Below are 7,358 nucleotides of genomic sequence, written 5' to 3'. Positions count from 1 at the left end.
TACTTGTTAATAATCGTGCATAAAACATCTCTGATGGATGCACATCTCAGAACAAGTACGTTGTTCTTACGCATTTGGTTCAACTGTCACCTGCTACGTTCGTTTTTAATTCCTCTTTACGGCTATGAGTAGGATGCTATTTGCATTCAGTTTTAGGGGATCAAATCCAATTTTTGAGAAAAAATGTCTTGAGTATTTTTTTTATTATTTTAAATGTATTTTTATTATTAACTTGGAACAGAAAGGACAGAAAGTCAGGCTTCAGCCAAGGAAGCTGCTGCACTGTGCTGGAGAGGGCTCAGTGCGTGGCTACGTGCAGAGGTTAGTGATGAACGTGTCCGTATCTCTTCAGAGGGCTTTTGACTAGCTGGAGTGTACACAGTGGATTAATTTATGTGCAGGGGATGTGTCTGTGTGTGTGTACATTTGCTCAATAACCTTCCCTCCTACGAGTCACAGTTGCTAATAAGTCCCTCATCGCAGGGCTTTGTCTTATTTTTGTTTTAATCGCTCACGTGTCACAGGTGCTCATCGGTGATCTGCAGCAGAATAATTTTTACAAGGAGCAGGGAAAAAGGTATCTTGTGTCACATTTCCCAAACTGTAGTTGAATGGCATTGGTGTAATTGCAAAGAAGTCCCTGGTGAGAATGCATCAGTTTTTTAGCCTGGGAAACAGCAATGACTGACAGATGTAACTTTTGGCTTAAACAGTTGAGTTTTTAAGCTTCTTAAGTGGACGATCTCTGTAACCTGAGTATGCAATAAAAACAATGGCTCCTGTCTTTGTGGGGTGTATATATAGGTGTAAGCATTATGTATGGCCAGAATTTCCCCTTACCTATCTAAGCACCGGTGTGCTGTGCAGCTGTGTGGTTGAGTAGCAGGAGGCAGAAAGAAGCAGGAGAAGTGGCATAGCAGCTCTCCATCCACACTGCATGATGGTGAAGACTTTTGGGCAGCGCTTTGGGTTCATTTTCAATTTCACTGGCATTTTGTTTGCCATGTTTTTTTCCTGCACCTGGCTGATGGTTTATTCCTGTGCACGGCAGATGTGAAGTGCTGGCACAGTCCTTCCTCTGCCTTTTGTTCCTATGGAGAGCAGTCTGTGGGACTCACTGACAGGTGTCACTGGGCAGTTTGGGGTATTTGGGGTTGGCTGGAAGCCTCCAGCCCCAGTGAATGCTGCTGAGCTACCGCTGGAGGGCTTTGGGGAATGGTGGAAGCTGGAGGTCATTTCCTGAGTGAAAAAAATAGCCATCGTGCGCAACTTCATTTATTCCTTCTTTGCACAATGGAGCTCTATTTTTAGCTTCTTCTTAATGCTTTGTAGTGTAGTGAATGGTATATCTATAGACAAGTGCTGAATCAGCCCCTTGCTGTATTTCTCACTTTGCGTGTTCCTTGCCCATTCTGTAACAACCTTGTCAAATGCTGCATTACACCCTTGCAGTTAATGCCGCCCAACAGAACTGTACTCTAGCACACATTATTGTACACACCTTCAGGTTTAATAATTTCTTAGCTACTTTGACCTGATTAAAACTGTAAAATATCCCAGAAGAAATGAGAGGTAAAAAAAACAACGAGCTGACATCACCAGTTTAGTGAGATTTCTTCACAAATTCATTTTACTTTGCATTTTTTATCATCTCTAAACTATTATCCAGATTCTGAAGTATCTTACCTAGCTTCCGTATGTGGAATGATCGAAAATTGCTTCACCCTCGCTAGGGGGTTAACATTTCCTATATTCTGCAGGCAGTCGCTAACTGAGAGCCAAGATGAGATGGGGAGAGGAGGCTCTTTCTAAGGTCATTCTGCTTTCAGCAAGATTGGTATCTAGCTCTGAAAGCAAATGAGTATGTGTGTGTATGGGAAGTTAATCCTGCTCAGGGTTGGATTAACTGGTGCAGAAGACCCTGGGCAGAGTGCCAAAGCAGTGCTGGCATTTGCTAAAAGTGGGGCTCCCAGAGATTATTTCAGTTTGTGCTTCTCACCTGCAGATCACCTTTGAATGTCCTTAGGTGGCTGACAGTATTGACTGCTGACAACACTTCAAATGAAGTGGGTAGTGCCTCCATATATAGAGATTTTATGGGTAGCCACACTTATACTTGAAAACCCTATTTATTGTGAAAGGCACACGACTTCTTTAGCTGTGGCATTATTTGACTCTAGGGGTCTTGGTATAAGTGGTGGGAGCAAAGAACATCCCAGTTCTAGTTAAATCTTTTGCTTTCCTAACATTATCCCTGTTCATTTTTCCATGTCATCTTGATGCTCTGTACTGACGGGACCTAGGGACTGAATGTTTTGTTGTTTTTCTGATTTGGTTGTCTTATTTGTCTCCTCTTTGAGTGGTCCTCTCCCTCCTCTACAGGGAACTGTTCTTACATCTGATCTGTCTTCACTTGTTCCTTACTTAATTCCTCTTTTGTTGAGAATCATGGATGGTATATTTAGCTATCATTCAATTAATTTAGAGGTAGCAGGTGTTTGTTCAGAAGGATTTGTTGGATCCTCTGATGAGTCCCAGGGAATCATCTTCGTGGTTAATCAAAACAGATATTCCCAGAACCAGAAGATGCATACTGTTAATTTAATTAAGTTAATTATTAAAGAATCTTACATTAACGTCCATACGTGCTGAGGGTAAAATTGAGATCAGTCTAAAAAAGATTAATCATAAAGAAAAAGGGAGCCTCTTGAAAAGTGAAGGCAAAGCAAAGAATTGATCCTGATGGATTGCCCTGGGGAATCAGTAGGGATTTACCGATGGTGCAGCAGAGGGCGGAGCTAGAGGTCAGGAGAGATCTCATCTCCCAGAGGCTGAACAAGGAGCGTGCCTGCCAGCCTCATGGTCCATGTGCCCCTGCTCAGAGCATATGCTGCAGTCCTCTGTCTGATCTTATTTTGCTGTAGGGTTGATCCCTATTAGTGTTGCTGTCTGTTTGTTTTTCTCCCCATCTATCCCTCTCTAAATTATAGTATTTTTCTTTGAAGACATATTTATCTGAGTAAAGCTGGTCTGAGATGAGTCACAGCCTTCCTCTCTGTAGCTCATGACAAGATAGTCTCAATGGTATATCAGTTCCTTGACTCTGTCCTTGATTGTGTCTTGAAGGGATGTTGAACTTTGTTGGCATTAAAAATAACATTTAAGATGACTGCAATTGGTGAGTCTAGGAAGAAGTGTCCTTTGGCTTTCTGGGATTTGTTGTTTGTCTGGCAGCCTAGCAAAGGTGGGAGAAACACAGAGAGAGCTACAATTGATCAGATTCTTGAATATGTATTTACCATTGTAAAGGTTGATAGCACTTTTATCTTAAAGAAAAAATGACAGTATAAAAAAAAACAAACCCCCAAAAAACCTTATTATGTCCACCCTCCACACTCTATCTACATTACCGAACATGATGCAGAATGTAAATGGTATACTTCTGCTTGCTTCCCCTGTAACAGCCTGTGTTGGCAGAGATCTGGAGTTCTTGCCCTTTTCCTCAAGCCCTCGGGATAAAACAAGACTCCTTGCTATAAAAATCAGCTCCTTTTCTGTGGTCTGTTTTGCATTTACTTGTGTAGTCAGAAAAGGATATATGCTAATACAGAAGGGGAAGTGTTAGAGGTCAGTTAATGCAGGGTGCCTAGAGTTTGAGTTGTCCTACCTTGTATATTGTGGCGTCCCTCATACAGCAAGCCTGCCCAGAAGCTGGTCAGAGTGTGGAGACCTACAGGCACACTGCTATAGCTCTGGGGCATTACATTGCTAGCAGCAGAATTTGTTGATGGCGTCTGGAGAAGAGAAAGGACTCTATACTTGATCAAATAAGAAAGATGTTCAGTGACCTCTTTGTAAATTTCAACTAAATAACAGAAACTGTTGCTGTCTTTGACTATTGAAGAGAGATCATTATGGATCAAAGCACACAGAGCCCTGGATAGTTCCCAGCACTGATGTGCATACTGCTCGGTGTGCTTTCTGAGAACACCAGTTCTAGTCTCACTGCAGGTTTTACACTGGTTTGCTTCTTGTGATTGCATGAAGCTTTCTCTGTAGCCAATGGATACCACTCAAGACTGAGGTCAGTCTTGGTGTTGTGTGTAGGAAGCGCACTTCAGTTGGTGTTTTGAGGGCGGCAGGTGCTTGTGTTTGACTTGCACCTTTGCAGGAGTGGAGGTTTGCTTTGACTAAGCCTCCGGCAAGAGCCTATTCTGTTCCCTGTGGTGTTTCCCAGCTAACCAAGCCCTTCGTTTTCTTTGCAAAGTTCAGGTGCTCCTCAGGCTGCTGCAAGTCCCAGACCTGTGCTGTCAGCCATGAGAAAGCCTGGGGGGAGGGTGTGGGTTTGAGCCTCGAAGTGCTCTCCCACTTACTGAGAGGTTTCCAGCAGTCAAGGAAGGATGGGAAGTTGCTGTGTAGAGCCCTAGTATGATGCTACCCTCTACTTGCAGAAAAATTGAGCCATAAACCATACTATGGCACACAGAAAGTGTTATAATTTCAGTCTCTGCTGGAAGGACCACATGGAAAAAAAAATGTGATCAGTATAAAAAGAAATATTTATGTTTCTAGGAGCATAGACCTCCCAAATAATTAACATCACTTGACAAACTGCTGTTTAAAATGCAAGTGGTTTAAGTGCTGCAGCTCAGCAGGCATTTGTCACAGTTCTGGCATAACTGCAATGCATGCTTTGGGTTGGTTGCTGCCTTAAAGTAAAGAAAATTTCTTCTGGTAAACATCTTTTGCTTAAGAAGAAGGTCTTCATAATTTTTCTTATTGGGAAAAGCTATGTGTTAGAGAACTGTCCAAATGGCAATTTGGTGGCAAGGGCATTGGGCCTACTGTCTAGGAATGAAATAAATCCTGGACTTAAGGGAAAAGGCCTTGGGGAATTTTTGGAAGCTACAACGTGAGCTCTAATTTGTGTATCTGTAATGGTCACTCACTGAGCTAAAATTACCTAAAATAGAACCTTCCTTTTCTCTAAGGTGACTCTTGGGTGACTGACAGGAGACATAGAGATTGTTAAAAATTGGTATTTTCAAAGGTTAAAAATTAGAATCTTACAAAGAGACTGAGATTAAAATAAAAAATGGAAAGAAAAACGTCTGTGGAAGATAGAAATTTAAGGGTGCCCATAATGTACTGAAACATCCCAGATCAAAATGACTTATGTCTTTGCACACCAGATTCATATTATCAGATATAAAATAGAGCCTTAAGAATCTAATTACTTCTACAGAGGAATTATTAATGCTGTAAATTTCACACAACTTGGAAAAGAAAAATTGCTCTATTTATTTTCTGCCTATCCTGAACTAGTTCAGTATTGCTCTCTGATTTTTCAACTCCAAAGGGAAAGAGACCCCAAAAAGGGGCTGTTGTCTTATAGCTTCACTTAGAATCGAAATACGTGTTTAGAGAGAATGCATTTTTTGGGAGTCCTGATGAATGATGGTCCCTCTCATACAGTAGGAGTTGCTTTTATTCTACTTACAATTCCTCTGTCGCTCAAAGGCTTTGCAAAAATTGGCTGAGGAGTCCTTGATCAAGTGACATGGCCATGACAAGGTTTCAGGGTAGACTCCCTTCTGTCCAGCCCAATGCTTTTTGCTTTAGCAAGGGTAGTTGATTTGGTATCTAGATTTTGTGTCTCTGTAATTTTTGGCTTGGAATCTGCAAAAGATCTATTTTTCCTTGACTTGATTGGTGTATTGTGAACATGGCTTCTAGCAGGCTTAGGTGGGAGAGTGGGCAAGGCTGTCTTCAGGATACAGTAGGAAATCTTGTATTATGCTAAAAATTTATTTCTGAAATCTCGTATGTTTTGAGAAGACAGACCACCTCTTGTTTTGTCAGATCTGCTCTAGCAAAGTACCTGCCAGAACATCAGAGCTCGCACATTTTTATTCCCTACACCTCTACCCCTGGGGTGCTGCTGCTTGCAAAAGATCTGATCCTACTGTGAGATTTCATCTGGGCTTAGAGTTCTCACTTGATGCAAAGAAAGGAGCAGTTTCTGCTAAATTTAGCAATTAGAATGATCAACACGAAGATCTGCAAGCTGTAATCGCAGATCTCTGTGCCTTTGCTTAAGGTGTTAAAAGTGGGCATGGAGATGCAGGGATTCCAGCTCCCTGTCTCCTTTTTTGGCAGTTGTGCATTGGTATTTATCATACAAAGGATAAAGCTTTCAGGCTATCCATTCCTGTGGTAGCAAGGATAAAAAGCAGAGAAATATCACCTGAATATTCTCCAAGTGGATTTGAAAGGATGTGAAAGTCATTCAGCCTATCTGCAAGGGTCGACTGTAATTCTTCTTCACCAAAGGTCAGGTAACCTAAGCCACTTTGCTGGAAGATGTTTCTACCCTTTTATCTAAGTGACTGCCTGTGTTCTCTTTAACTGTTTATCAGTCATCCCACAGTTTCAGACACCTTCCCTCTGTACACCCTCGTCCAGCAAAGCTGCTCTCTGGGGACTCCAAAGGTCATCCCACACTGATTGCAGTTCAGACTTACCAGTGAGCAGGTAATTGCCTGAAGGAGATTGAGAAGTTATTTAGCATGTGGTAACTGGTATCCTGCATTTTGTTTATTGTCCATGACAATACACATTTTGCATCTTCTAATCCTGTACTCTGGTAAATCTGTGCTTGAATTCTCATGGACAAACCCTATTTAATAGGTCTTTGCATGTAGCAAAATCAGTATTTCTGATTCTGTGATACGTGTGCCGGGTTCTTCAACTTGTGTGATGCAGGATGAGGAACGTGACATTGTGTAGGAAGCTGTAATTGAGTGAAAATACAGGCAAGTTACCTTGAATAATTTCAACACATCAGAGAAGTAACTTTGAAGTGTACAGTCTGGGAAAGTGTAGAGATGGATAGCAGTTTTGAACTTGTGTAACTTGAATTTGATGGCAAACTGTTTTTATTCTACATACCATATATACAGCAGTTGGTTCAGACTGTGTATTTGAGATGTGCTTTTGAATGGAGAAAACTAAACAGCAAAGTGCTTCAAGGTCCAGGGGTCCAGATTTGTAGACTCCTGTTCAACAGCTGCATCTGTATGCTGGCAGAAGGAGCATCTGTCAGACACACAGTGTGCTCCTCATTATATTAGAGTTTAGGGTTGTGGCTTATAGAAACAGGTGCAATTATATATTTAAAAAGTAATAAAAATCCTGAGGTCTTTGTCAGAAGAAATGCCCCTTAGCAAGTCAAAGTGACTAAAGGATTTTCCATGATTTTTTAAGCTATGGTGAATGAATTGGCCTCAGTGCTTAATTGGTCCTTGCTCTTGTGTGACAATGTAGATGTCTTTCCACCAAGAGGATACAGTCCCTTG

Source organism: Cyrtonyx montezumae, unplaced genomic scaffold, assembly GCF_038088225.1.
Source record: "Cyrtonyx montezumae isolate F1298 unplaced genomic scaffold, pur_monq_1.0 scaffold_4, whole genome shotgun sequence".
NCBI lineage: Eukaryota > Metazoa > Chordata > Aves > Galliformes > Odontophoridae > Cyrtonyx > Cyrtonyx montezumae.
This window is presented reverse-complemented; position numbering follows the sequence as displayed.